Source organism: Cryptomeria japonica, chromosome 6 (assembly GCF_030272615.1).
Source record: "Cryptomeria japonica chromosome 6, Sugi_1.0, whole genome shotgun sequence".
In the NCBI taxonomy this organism is placed as follows: domain Eukaryota; kingdom Viridiplantae; phylum Streptophyta; class Pinopsida; order Cupressales; family Cupressaceae; genus Cryptomeria; species Cryptomeria japonica.
This window is the reverse complement of record NC_081410.1, coordinates 557,481,943-557,496,527: the sequence shown is the minus strand read 5'-3', so window position 1 is coordinate 557,496,527 and position 14,585 is coordinate 557,481,943. Positions and strand designations below refer to the sequence as shown.

Sequence of the window (14,585 nt, the reverse complement as noted above, 5' to 3'; positions counted from 1 at the left end):
GAGTTGAGTGGGATATTTCTATGTTGGTGGCCATTGCATTTAGAAGAATTTATGTATATATCTATGTTGCCTATGAAGGCAAAAATGAATGTTTCCTTGGCATTTTTTCAAGGTTTTACCACTTAAATTCGTGTCTTATGTGTTGTTTTGATGTTCATTTGTTTTCTTCAATATTTCTTTCCATCTAACTTGTTCTACATTATTTAATTATTTGGGGTTTTTTGCTTCCACTTGCACAACATATGCAACAGTATGCTCTATCTTTTTTATGACAAGTATTTCTATATAAGTTATTTATTAATTTGTAACATCATTTGCTGGAAAAAATTGATAGGCATGCATAAGGGTGTAATTTATTTGTTTTATTTGCAAGATTGCTTGAATTTGATAGTTGTGAGGTATTTGAATTGAGATATAGCAATATGCTCAATTTTTCCTCTTTGTTATTGCAAATTTTTATACCACACTTCATCTATGGTGCTTTAATTATTGGATTCTCTTGTTTTATGAGTGGAACTTGAAGTGCTTGGATGTGAGCAGATGGGGACAACATCTTAGCCAAAGATGCATTAGTTTATTTTGCTTTAAAATTCTTTTTAATTTCGTCGAAGGCATCTCTTTCTATGAAATGGACGAGCTAAAGTTTAGGCATCGACGGTGGAAACGGTTGGAAATGGGATGCAAGACGATCAAAAGCATCGTAGCCATTACATCTTCGTTGTTTTTCATTTGTCGAGGTTGATGGATGGGACCCTTTGCAATGAGAATCTAACACGTGACTATACTCCTGTGGTCCGTTCTTCACAGCATTAATTCATGTGGTTCGTCCATTATTAACGGCAATTGTGTGCATAGAAAACAATGGAGAAGCATTTTCACCGGTTTCGTAATGGGCAACCAGATAATCATTACATCCAACTTGCCTGCACACGATACTATTTGACAGCTGATATTATTTCGTCATTTCCACCTGACATTTTCCCATAGAATCGTCCATTTCCCGTCCAACTTTTCGTCGATTCATTCTTTCCGCATATCGTCCATTTTCCCGTCCATCTTTCCATCGATTCATGCTTCCCACATATATCGGCCTTCTCGCGTATGTCAGTTGTTCGCATTGTTTTGTTTTCGTTGCACCTGCGCTTCGTTTCACATGCGAAATGACACAAATTTGAGTTGTCTATTTTTTTTTTATGACTGTCGCAAGGTGGGCATTAACTCTAAGTTCTCGTATACCATCTATATAAAGTACAAATAATACAGATAGTTCTTTATTATATATTCTTTTAACTTAAACTTTAAGGGACTTTAAGGTGGGCATTAACTTTAAAAACTTTTGAATTTTTGCTTATAGCATGTATGTTTTTTCCTTAATTAGATGTTCGATTTTTTTTAATAATTGTTAAATTTTTGTCCTTTTTATTATATTATAATATATTTATATAAATTAATAAATTTTAATATATATTAAATGAATTTTATTAATATTTTGATTCATATTTAGATAATATGTTTTAAAATATATATATTTATAATTATTTATTAATTTAATACTTTTAGTATTAATTATTAATTTTTAAAAATGTTATTTTATTAATATTTAGGTTTAAATATAATTTAACTTTATATTTAGTTTTTTTATTTTAATTTTGGTTTAAATTTAAATTTAAATTTGAAATTTGTTTTAATTGTTTATATATATTCCTCTCTATCTCTCCCTCTATTTATCACTTCATGTATCTTTACCTTTCTACCTCCCCATCTTCCCCTCTCATTGTCCCCCTCTTTTTATCTCCATTCAACTCCCACTCCATCTTCATCTCTCCTTCCATCTCTCGCTCTTTATATATTTCTCTCTCACGCCCCTGTATCTTTCCCAAGTTACATCTCTTTCTATCTCTCTTTTTTATCCTCATCCCTCCCTCTTTCTATCTCTATCTCTCTCTCTCTCTCTCTCTCTCTCCCTCTCTTCCTATCACTCATTTTTATACCTATCTACTCATTTTTCCTCCCTCTCTATCTATTGTTATATATTTGTCTTCCTCTCTATCCCTCTCGCCATATCTCTTTAACTTTCCCCTCTCTATCTCTCCCTATATACCTCCCTTCATTACTTATCTTTGTAACATTGATTCTCGTTGACTCCTGTCGAGCCTCTATCTCTATCTTCCTATATCTCCCTCCCTCTCTTTATCTATATCTAATGATATCTACCTTTCTTATTTTAACTCTCTATTTCTCTCTACTTCTATCTTTACTCTCTTTCTATCTATATCTCTCTACTTCTATATCACTATCTCCATATCTCTCTTTGTGTTCCTCTATCTCTTTGTATCTATATCTCTCTACTTCTATCTCCCTATCTCTCTCTGTGTTCCTCTCTATCTATTTCTATATTGCTCCCTCTCTCTTTTACCTCCAACTCCATCTATATATTCTTCTTTATCTCTACCTCCTTACCACTCTCTCTTCTATCCTATCTCTTACAAACACACACACACTCCATGTTTTTCCCTCCCTAAGTCTATTTCTATATCTCTCTCACTCTCTCTCTCTCTCACACACACTTCCTATTTCTCCCTTTCTATCTCTGACTATCTTTCCCCTCTCTGTCTCTCTCTTTTCTCTATATATGTCTATGTTTCCCCCTCTCTATCTACCTAATCTATCACTCACACACACACTTTGTGTTTATCCTTCCCTAATTCTACTTTTATAAATCTTTCTCACTCACACCTCTATTTATTTATTTTCATATATATGCATCCTACTCTCTCTCTCTCTCTCTCTCTCTCTCTCTCTCTCTCTCTCTCTCTCTCTCTCATCTCGCCCTTTCCTCTCCATGTACCTCTCCATCTTCATCTTTATCTCCATCTCTATTCCTATCCTTGTCTATGTCTCTATCTCTATCTCCTTACCCATTTATCTCACACTCTGCACCCCCCCCCCCCCTCCCCCCATCTCTATGTATTTTCATCCATATATTTCCCCCCTCCCTATTGAAAACATAATATGAAACTCTTCGTAATGGAGCCTTATTATCTTCCTAATTTAGAGTTTTTTTTAAGTCATGTTTGGATCCTTATAAGTGGATTCATAGTTTATTTGAAGCTATCACTTATTCATTGAGACCTATTTTACACAAATAATTTCATTTGGTAAATGGTCTACCATTTCATCTAATGCACTACAAAAATGTATGCAAACAATAGGCTATAATCGTCCCTCACTCTATCAATCCATATCTCTCCTCCTCTCACACCCTTTCCATCTTTATAGACCTCTATATCTATATCTCTTCACCTCTCTATCTCCATTTGTCCATACTTCTTTCATCTCTCCCTTTATGTCTGTCTTGTTATCTCTCTACCTATGTAAACACCAATATCTATCCCTCTCCCTTCATCTCTCTATATATCACTTTCCATCTCTATCTTTATCTTTCTATCTCCCCCTCTCTATATATGTATCTTTGTCTCCATCTCTATTCCTATCCTCCTCTCAATCTCTATCTCCTTACTCTCTCTCACTCACTCTTTCCCCCTACATCTCCCCCTCTTTATATTCTCTCTCCCTCTCTCTCACTCCCTCTTGCAAACGTAACATGTGTTTATTGGCAATGAAGGCTGATTAACTTCCTAATTTAGATCTTTAATTTAAATCATGTTTTGATTTCTCTAAGTGGATAAATCGCTGATTTGAAGCTATCACTTCTCAATTGAGACCATTGTTACACAAAAAAAATTATTTTATAAAGGACCTACCAATGGATCTCATGTATTAGACAAATGTATGCAAAAAATAGACAAAAAAAATTCAAATTGACCTTCCACACCTTTTTTGGCGTACCCATTGCACACCAAGGGTCAATTATGAAAAATTTTGTTCTATTTTTTGCATGTATTTGTGCAATATGTGAGGTCAATTGGCAGGGCATTTAGCAAATCTACTATGCACCCACTTGGTGGGATCTAAACACAACTATAATGAAACCTCTAAATGGAGAAGATAATCAAGCTCCATTACCAAAATGCTCATATTATGTTTGTAATAGGTAGAGAGAAAGGTTATGAGATACAGATAAAGAGGAAGGTAGAGAGAACATTTTAAAAAACTCCTTATATTATAAGTAAATAGCATGGAGAGCACAAAAACATGTAAATTAAGGAGACAGATGACAACAATGTTCAATCTAACATATTTTAAATAGTAATTGTTAATAAGTTTCACAAATAAAATAACTATCCATATAGAGATCATTGATTTATCAATTTGAAATCATTCACATAAAAAAAAAAAGATCAAGCCTAACATGTTAACAATCAGCAGGCCCCATATGACCTATCTATACAACAACAAAAGGCATATGATTTAGTTTTTTCACATCTACATGACAATACTCTAAAGACAGCAATAAAGATTATTGTTCAAGGAACTGGAGGCTTAGGAAAGTCTCACCTGATAACGAGCATAAAGCCTACAATGATGAGATTGGCACCAAATGGACAATCACCACTACTACTCCTTGCACCAACAGGTGTTGCAGCATTCAACATACAAGCATCAACAATTCATTTTGCCCTTCGAATTCCAATCAAAGAAATGGTCCCCCTCCAAGGACAAACAATGGCAAACTTCCAAGAAAGCATGTACTTCATTCATTATATTCTAATAGATGATATGAGCTTCATTGGTTGAAGGTTAATACAATGCATTGATATTAGGTTGTGTGAGGCATTCCCTATGCATAACCAAATCCCATTTGGAGGACGCTCAATCATACTGTTTGGTGACTTGGGCCAACTACCACCTGTCAAGGACAATCCAATGTATGCTTCAACTTCTTATGGAGGGACACTATGGCGTAGCTTCACAACAATTATAACATTGGATAAAATATTTCGTCAAATTGGAGAGCAACCTGCACAAATTGCTTTTCGTGAACTCCTCTCAAATTTACAAAATGCAACACCTACAATTGCAGACTGGCAACCTCTAATGTCTCAGTCAAGTTCATCACTCACCTCTGTAGAACAATCTATTTTCTTACCATCCAAACATCTTTTTGCAACAAATGAAATGGTGTCATTGCATAATAAACGCATGCTATTGTCTTTAGCAAATATTATTGCCCTATCCACTGCAGAACAAATGAAGGGATTGACATGCTCAAATCCAGATGATGAACAAATACAATATAAGATCTTTCTATGTATTAGCCAAGAGGTTATGTTGTCTACAAATCTATGTGTGGAAACAGGACTTGTCAATGGTGCACTCGGACAAGTCAAAGAAATTGTATACAATGATGGTGAAAACCCACCTCAACTACCCTTATTTGTTGTTGTTCAATTCTAAAATTACACAGGCCCGACTTGGGATCACAATAACCCAACAAATATACCTATACCACCAATACGTCGTGGTCTTCGACGACCGATACCACTAAAAATGGCATGGGCCTTAACAATACACAAATCACTTCGACAACCGATACCACTAAACATGGCATGGGCTTTAACAATACACAAATCACAAGGGCTCACACTTCAAAGAGAAACAATTGACATTGGCAACATTGACCGCCAAGGGTTGACATTCACAGCTATTTCAAGAGTTCATGATCTTACAAGTCTTCCCATTCACCTTGCCTTCACATTAGAAAGGTATGCATGAATGCAACAAAGTCCACATGTCACCCGACGCAAAGAAGAGGAGGCACGATTGAAGACATTATCTACTAACCATCCAAGCATATGAGGTTTGTTCCTTCTATTCTTAGTTCAATACTTATATTATGCATACCATTCAATCTTACCACATTGCTTAAATTAACTACTGTATTTGACAAATTTCAAGTGTTTTAAATTTTCAAGACATGTTCAAAACAATGCTTCTAATTTTGATCTCTAAAAGGTAAATTATTAAACTCACTTAAGTTATACAAATTCAATTTGACAATTTTTCTTTTGCACAATATTCTTCTATATACTATGATTCAATTACACTACTCTATTTGACAAATTTCGAGTGTTTTCTAAAACTGTGAAACGTGTTCAAAACAATGGTTATGCTTTTCATTATATATGGTAAATTATTAAACTCATTCAACTTATACAAATTCAAATTCACAAATCCTATTTTGCCCACTATTCTTCTATAGAGTATGATATCAACTGTGGAACTATGTATCCTATTACAGGGATTGCAATAAAATTCGAGCTAAACCTATAAATGAAGAATTTATGCAAATGTTTTTTGCAAATCCTCTTTCAATGTTTAAAGTGCATTTTCTTTACAAGTTCCAACTAATTTTCAAATGTAGGCCAGATGTTCAATTCCACAATGTTTCTAATTAAATTCTCCACTTTGTAAATATTTTTTCAAAACAAAATTAGTAAATAATGAGATTTTGAGCTTTTTATATGATACAAAATCTAACATTAATAATATTTTGTTCCTTCACTCCAATTATTTGATTTCAATCTACCTATTTCATAAAGCAACTATTCTCTTAATTACCCTCTTTCTGCAACTATTCTCCTAATTACCCTTTCAGATTTTTTCCAATATTTTCCTATTCGGCGTATACATTGCACACCAAGGTGCAATTGCTAGTTTTATATACATTGAATTAGATATGCTGATGTTTTCTATTTGAATAATATATTTTAGTATGCAAAGCCCTTTCACTTGAAAATGCTTATATGCTTCCCATGATTGACGAATTTGCATGGATGAGTTATCTTTAGGGAGTTCTTGTGTGTTCCATTTAATGAATGTGTGATGCTTGTTTGATTGTATTTAAATTTTTTTTATGAGGTGGATATTCTTGACTATCAGTGAAAATTTTAGTGGCTAATATTCGCTAATTGACTATTTTTTAAAATTTGGGAATCAAATTTGGATAATAATTTCAATTTTTAAGGTGACCCAAATCGCCATATTTTTACAAATTTCTATTTTAATGATATTTAAATTGCCAGAGAATTTATTTTATTAATTTTTTTAACTTAAAGATTCGCCATAATATTTGATATATGATTGGATCAGATTTACCAACATTTTATAATTTATTGTAGAAATCCAAATTAATTCACCAATAATATATTATAATTATTAGTTACTTTAAGGTTATATGAACAATATTTTGTTTCCACCATTGATTTAAAATATAATCTAATGACCTTCATTGTATTCCATGAGGTAAAATGTACCTACAAGTTGTAATGCTCGTGTGGTTTGAAATTGCTTTTGAATTGTTGATTTCAATGAAAACCAATGGTCTAAAAGCAATTTTTGGCCCCATGAGTATTACAAATTGTTTGTAAATTTTATCTCACAAAAAGAAGAGGGCTATTAGATTATTTTAAGTTAATGGTAGAAACCAAATAAAGTATAGTCTAACTCTTAAACTCATTAATGATTTCAACCTCCATGCCTTTACTTTTTTATAAAAGATTATTTTTAAATGAAAGGAAATGCAATAGTAATTAATGCATACAATGATTATTTTCCAAGATTCACCAATATTTTTAACCAAAAAAAATTGATATAAACAAATTCGCTAATAAAATTAATTTATTTTTCTATAAAAAAGAAAGATTGGACAATAAACGTTATTATTATTTTTAGAAAAAATTAAATATTCGCAAAAATTTTATACAATTTTTTGAAGAGGGTTTCTTAAAGTTATCACTGTTGACTATTCTTTCGATTGAGGGTAAAGCGAGGGTTTTCTATTTGAATATAACTGATTATTATAATGTTTTCCGTTTGAATTATATTTTGTAGTGCGCAGAGCCTTTTCATTTGAAAATCCTGATGCTTCCAGTGACTGACGAATTTGTATGGATGAGATATATTTAGGGAGTTTGTGAGTGTTCCATTTGATGGATATGTGGTGCTTGTTTGATTGTATTTAAATTTGTTTTTGTGATGTGGATATCCTTGATTATTCTTTTGATTGAGGTTGAAGTAAGGGTTTTGGAAATGACCCCAACCCTGTCCCACCGAACAAAGCAAGAACAACAAAGAAGTACAGTGGATATCCTTGAGTATTATCCTAAGCCATGTTCCCCTACTCATTACTCCCCTGGTTACTTTCTTTCTGTACTGTTTTATATGGGTTAAATGTAAAATAATATTAGGGTGTTTCCCATGGAGTGAAGGGGGGAGGAATGGTACTACAGCAATGAGGTATATGAATAAGCTGGAAATTTGTAGAGTCAGAATTCTGAGAAAGTGCAACTCGATAAATTCAGGAACCATTGGTAGGGTATGTTCACTAGTGAAAAGTGGAGAAATTGTAGAGGTTCAAGAATCAGCCCTGCAGAGAAGATACTGGCAAAGCCTACAGCTGAAACTTATTCCCTTCTGCAATTTAATCGAGTCATACTTTCTTTGTGGACTTGTTTGAAGACATTAGTAAAACCCTCTATTAAATTCTTGCATAAGATTAGTGTTGATTGTTTGAAGATTTTAGAAGCACTGGCTTCAATTATTTTATATGCAATAAAAACGGTTTTCTACCTGTGTCTCCCACCTGTACAAAAGTTTATCACAGAATAAAACAATAATATTTTTCATTAATAAATTGTTGTTGTTTACATGGTGGAGCGTATACAATGTTTTTGTTGTTGCCATCTACCATTTCTGCTCTAGAGCATTTGACTGTTTATTACTATTTCTAACATATTCTAATCAGTATCTGGATAATCTCAGGCTGCCCATGATCAAATAACACAAAATCATCAAACAACTTCTACGGCCAAGACAGAATACAGTTTCATTATAGATAAACCAATGAGACCTAAATCAACTGACCCAGATAACCACAAAAGTAAAGAAAGATTCTAGGGAGCAGGCTGCCAAAGTAAAATGTACCATCGAACATCTTCCTATCCCTAGAAAAGGAAATTCATCCCCTTTTGAACTTTTATCTGTGTCTGCGACAACAATAAAAAGCTAAACCACCATAAATTTTAAGACAGACCTTTGACCAATAAGTGCCGATCAAGATTCTTTAAGTCCAAGAAATTACAGCTAGGTGATGGTCATTCTCAGCATAAACAAATATCTGCTAGGTGATGGTCATTCTCAGCATGAACAAATGTCTCTAAGACATATGAGATATATTACATACCCTGCACTTGTAAATTGTCAATAATTATAGAAGAGTATTTACCAGTTTTATGTCATTGTTCAAAACATTGCACTGTTCTAGTTAAGTTATCTCGGCATTATTAGCATTCACCTCTGGCAGAACATTCTACATTTTGGTTTATCAACCAACTTCAAAAAATTGAATTTCTTTCACAATGGAATGATACGAATAAGATCAGCCCAAAATAATTAAGAATTTGGACAAAGTTAGTCACGTTTTTATCTAATCTATATTCTATACATACTCAAAGGATTAAAGCCTTTTGAATTCTCTGCAAAAAGGAGGTACACTACACAGTATTTTCTGCTAAGCTTGCCTCCCATGGAATATCTCTGCACTTAAGATACTCAATTTGCAAATATTTAGCTCAGACTGTACATGTGTTTTTATTGTCCCATAAATCCAACAAGTTTGCCAGTACATATTTAATGGGAAAAGTCATTTCAGTATATAAAACTTAAGACAAAGTGAACGAATTTTACGAATGTGATTTCAAAAAATATCTTCACGTAATTCTAATTGTCATCAACTTTGGTGAAACCAGAAGGTATCTCTCAACCTCATCCCAGTCACCTCTCAGGACCTGGCCCTCAATATGTTTCATGTTGAAAACTCATTCTGAAAAAAGATTTTTTTGTGAATACAGGCATTGAAGATACTTTGTACCATGATAACTGACTTGCAACAAGTTCAAATGTGAGTTCATGTCAGAAACAATACTATTGGAAAATTACAGTTCTGATTTGATTTCGAGTGCAGAACACTGCATGACAAACTAAAGAAGCTCCCCTATTCACAAATCAGCAAAAGACGTGGCTAACTAATTAAAGACTGAAACAAGATGTATAAAATACCTCCTTGCCTGGCTGGACACTTGGCCTTGCTCGTTTTAAGAGATGCTGATAATACCTGGATTGATAACCTTCTAGGAGGGCATTTATTAGACGGGTCCTTGGATGCTTTACAAGAGCAGCTAAAGAAGGAAATTTGACCAAAAACATTATTATATAGTGACAGCAAAGAAGAGAAAAGGAAATACAAGAGTACACACCATACATATACAAAATATCTATTTTTCTGCAATGACAAATTGACAACCATAATTGAGAAGTCACGTCAAATTTCAACAATGATACTGAATCAGTAATAATATAGCAAAGATAATTTACCTGCGTTTGTTCCAGTACTAAGTCCCACAGGTCCTACAGAGAGACCAAGACGAGCCACGCACAGGATGAGCCATCCAACCTGCAAGGCACTAAATGGATTGCTAGGCGTTGAATGGAATGGCTGGTGATCAACATCCACAAGAGGATATCAGATTATATACATCATGAAGACTTACAACCTGCAAGGCACTAAATGGATTAGAAGTTAAGAGAAACATCATTCTCAAAAGTACTAAAAATGGGTGCATCTTCACAAACTGTATGACAGGTTGTAGGTGGGAAGACGGGTGTTGTTTTAGAAATTGCAATCATAAAATTATTTGCAGGTTGCAGAGGGCATGCTCCATTTTTGGTCCACAATTATAATCAACAAAAAAACGGGTTTATGTCAGGATTAGGCCATGGATTTTGGCAGAGCTGATGCTACCACTTCAAACTACAAAAATTGACCAAGAAAAACAAACCAAGAAAATTAAGTTACAAATACTGTAAGATGCCTACAGTGCCAAAGTATGAGAGACACTGAAAAGGCACACCGATTAAATGAAGGTCAATAATGTGCAAGTGTATTGCTTTCATGAAAGTTACATAAGAAATTAAAAGGAAGAAAAACAAATTTTCTGTATGCTGGTATTGCCAGACTGAACAACACTGAAAAGCTAACCACCTAAATTTAAAGTCGACCTTTAATTCACAAAGGTCCGCAATCAAGACATGTTATGCCCAGGAAATTGCAACTTCTCCCAAAACAGGGGATTAGCTTCTATAAGCTCTTTGAGTTCTTATACATAATACATAATCTTAAGATTTGATTGCCTTTGACGAGAGTTATTCTTCAAAACTGTATCACTTTGAGCTAGCATACACATGGTTGGATGAGGATAAATATCATTTAGCAGAAGCTGCGTGCTTCAAGTCTGCACTCTTATTTTCCAACATTGCACTGGCAGAATGCCTACCATCTGGTTCACAGCCTTATATATTAAGTAAAATATCTGCTACATAAGATTTATTGATATTCTCAGCGTACACAGACATCTATTAGAAATATGAGATACATATACCTTGTAAATTGACAATAATTAGAAAGTAGGATTCAATGTTTTAATGTGATTGTTTAAAGCATTGCACTTATCTAATTAAGTTCTTGATCAATGGTAAAGGTGGATTTGTGAAAGAGCCCAAACCCTTCTACAGAAGGAGAAAGATAAGACAACTATGCCCAGACAAAAAAAACAAGAAACAATCAACATAGGACTGGCAGCACTAAAGCTGCTTTAAAACAACAAACAGGAAAGACCAAATGAGAAAACCATCACATACCAAGGGAGAACAACTGAATCAGGGTGGCTTATAACCAAAGAACACTAAGGAGCTTTGGACATCCTCAATCATCTTATCCTTAGTGCAGAAATCTTTCTTGGCTGAATACCCTTTTTTATCATTTGAATCAGATGGACCGCAAGGAGTCCTTTCTCCTGACCACTGCTCAATCCAAGGGGTAAAAAATTAGGAATCCCTCAATTCAGATTCCTTCCTCCTGCAATCCACATTCAGGACTTCCTCAAAAAGGACCTTGCAAGCATAATTAGCTCCCTTTGTTAAGGAACCATCAATTTCACCATTGGGAGGTGGAGAATCATGTTCTATTTCTCTAGAAAGGTTGCTTCTGCTTGTTGCTGGGGCATTTAGCCTTTGAATGTCCCACTTTGGGGCAAGAATGGCACAGTCCATTAAATTATTTAAAACTATCTGTAGAATTAATTTACCCAATTTAAAAGACAAGGTAATCCTATGGGGGAGCACCTTAACAACATCCACATAGACACAAAATATAGCAAACAAAAAACATTTCCTACACTTGGTGCCCATATCCAATACTATTAATGTAACCACTGATTAATTGATGGGTTCCCACTGCCAATAAATTTATTCTTTTTTCTCACTGTTTGTATATTTTTCGGTTATAACTGCCAGAATTGGCAGTTCCTATTTTCGGGCTCTTTTTTTTTCCTTCTTGAGGGGATTTTGGTGGCTTTGTTTGGAGAGGAAGTTTTGGCTTCTGGGAAGGATTTTGCTGTGTGGAAGGTTTTTCTGAGGACTTTGGTTAACGAAAAGATCAATTATTATTGTTGTCTCTGTTTTTCTTTTTAGTCTTCAAATATGCATTCTGATTTTGTGAATCTGGGATCTGTTATACTATTTTGTTTTGGTTAGCAGTATGGCTTTTTTTTCTAGAAGCAGTGTGCTTCATGGAGTTTATGAACACATCTGATCAGCATTACTAAGACACTTGGTTAGGGGAAGATCAGAGGTACTACTGCAAAGCAGTCAATGATGGTGCAGAGGGGAGTTTGCATGAATTGGGTGCAGGTCCTCACAAAAATGTTGCTAATGCATTAGATTCTATGGACAGGCTTACTTAAGCCTTAAAAATCCAAATTCCAACGCAAAGGTTGATATTTACGATTTTAAAGGTCAAGCAAATCCAAATATATTTTTCTAGAGTGGGTCCAATAATTGGAGAACTACTTCGAGATGGAAGACATTGATGAGGATGATCCAAAAAGAGTGAAAATTGCTGGATCCAAGATTAAGTTGCATGCAGTCCTATGGTGGGAGAACTTGCAAATTTCGAGAAGAAAATAGGGAAAAGATAAATTTAGGCTTTGGCCTAAAATGCTAAAACATTTGAGAGCTCAATTCTTGAACTTTGATTACCGGCAAAACATGTATTGAGAATTTCTAATTTTTGAAACAAAATGATCAGCCAATATAGGCTTATACCAAATTGTTTGAACAAACATACAATAGAGTGAAGGGCAAGTGGAGGCTCGGTATGTGAATAGACTAAAGTTTCTGAGGGTATGATGAAAGAATAAGAATCCGGTCAACTATTGAGAGGGGGGGGGTGAATCAGTAGATAGAAAAACTGATACTAACTTCACCAATCTCAAAATCAATCTCTCAAAGTAAACTTAGAACTATCAATGCAATATCACTGTCAAGATAAAAACCCTCAAGATAAACCGGTTGACTGTTACACCAAAATAACAATAAACAACTTCAAACTCATAAACATCCAAATGCTTTTACTGACATAAGTAAAACTTCATTTCACAATGCTTCCGGTTATCATGACTTATCAAAGTGGATTAAGTAGTTAAGCAAATCAACCATAAGAACATAACCACAAAAACATTCACCACTTGACACAATATTTTTGACGTGGAAACCCAAATGGGAAAAACCACAGTGAGATGAGACTCACAAGATAACTATCTGAACTCTTCTGAAGTTCGCCCTGTTAGGAGCCTAGCCTGTTAAAGCTTTACAAAAGTCATGTTAAGAACAGATCCTGTTAGGGACCACCCGGTTAAGGGATTGACTATAATGCCTTGTTAGAAGCAATACCCTATAAGGAGTAACCTCGGTAGAGGATTTGAAATCCAAGCTAATGGATCACCTGGTTAGAGGATTTGAATAGCACCAAGCTTGTTAGAGCTTACCCGGTTAGGGGATTTCAATCTGCTGTAATTGTTAGAAAACAACAGGAGTTTGTTGATCTGTTTGAATAGCACTACACTTGCTTGTTCAGATCCTTTTCATGCTCCTATCTGCCTTTACTCAAACTGCAGATACATCATCCGATTCGGCAACCACACACTCAAACTAAAATTTAGCCAACTCTGAAACTAAACTACTCATCGACCTTATAAACAAATCAATTAGGTCGGTAACACAACAAAAACCTAATTCTCTCATAGAGATTACAAACAAGTCGATTCAAGTATGACCGTTGGATTACATAGCAATCTCTCTACATCAATCAAGAAAGTCTCAACCGCTCCTTGATCAACGCTCCATCGAACTCAGTAACTCATCACGCGCTTTGCATTACATGCAATATACTTGCTCATTCCCTAGACAAAAACCGTTTTATTAACGCGCCAAAATCACTTTGAAACTCTCTTCATACAGTAATCATACGTGTCATAATCATTACCGCTCATCATCGGATCATAAACCAATATAACCAATTCACCAAACTTAATCGATTAGGGTTTATCAAACCAACAGGTAGGGTTTACCGGTTCAACTCTTCAATACATAGCAATACTGGTTCACTCCACAAATTCTTCCTACCGGTTACAGTTTCATTTACTAGCTCTTCCTACCGGTTACAAAACATCATTACAACAATATCAACAATATCATTACCGGTTAATTGACATCAATGACAACATAAC

At 34.5% G+C, this 14,585-nt stretch overlaps 1 long non-coding RNA gene across 1 annotated transcript; it reads right to left on the bottom strand.

Moving 5' to 3' along the window:
- Positions 1-9,387: 9,387 nt before the first annotated feature.
- Positions 9,388-12,657, bottom strand: LOC131060708 (uncharacterized). The gene is made up of 3 exons (XR_009372812.1): positions 10,336-12,657; positions 10,021-10,139; positions 9,388-9,840 (listed from the first exon to the last, which is right to left on the bottom strand). It is a non-coding gene; the product is annotated as an uncharacterized LOC131060708 (long non-coding RNA).
- Positions 12,658-14,585: the final 1,928 nt, after the last annotated feature.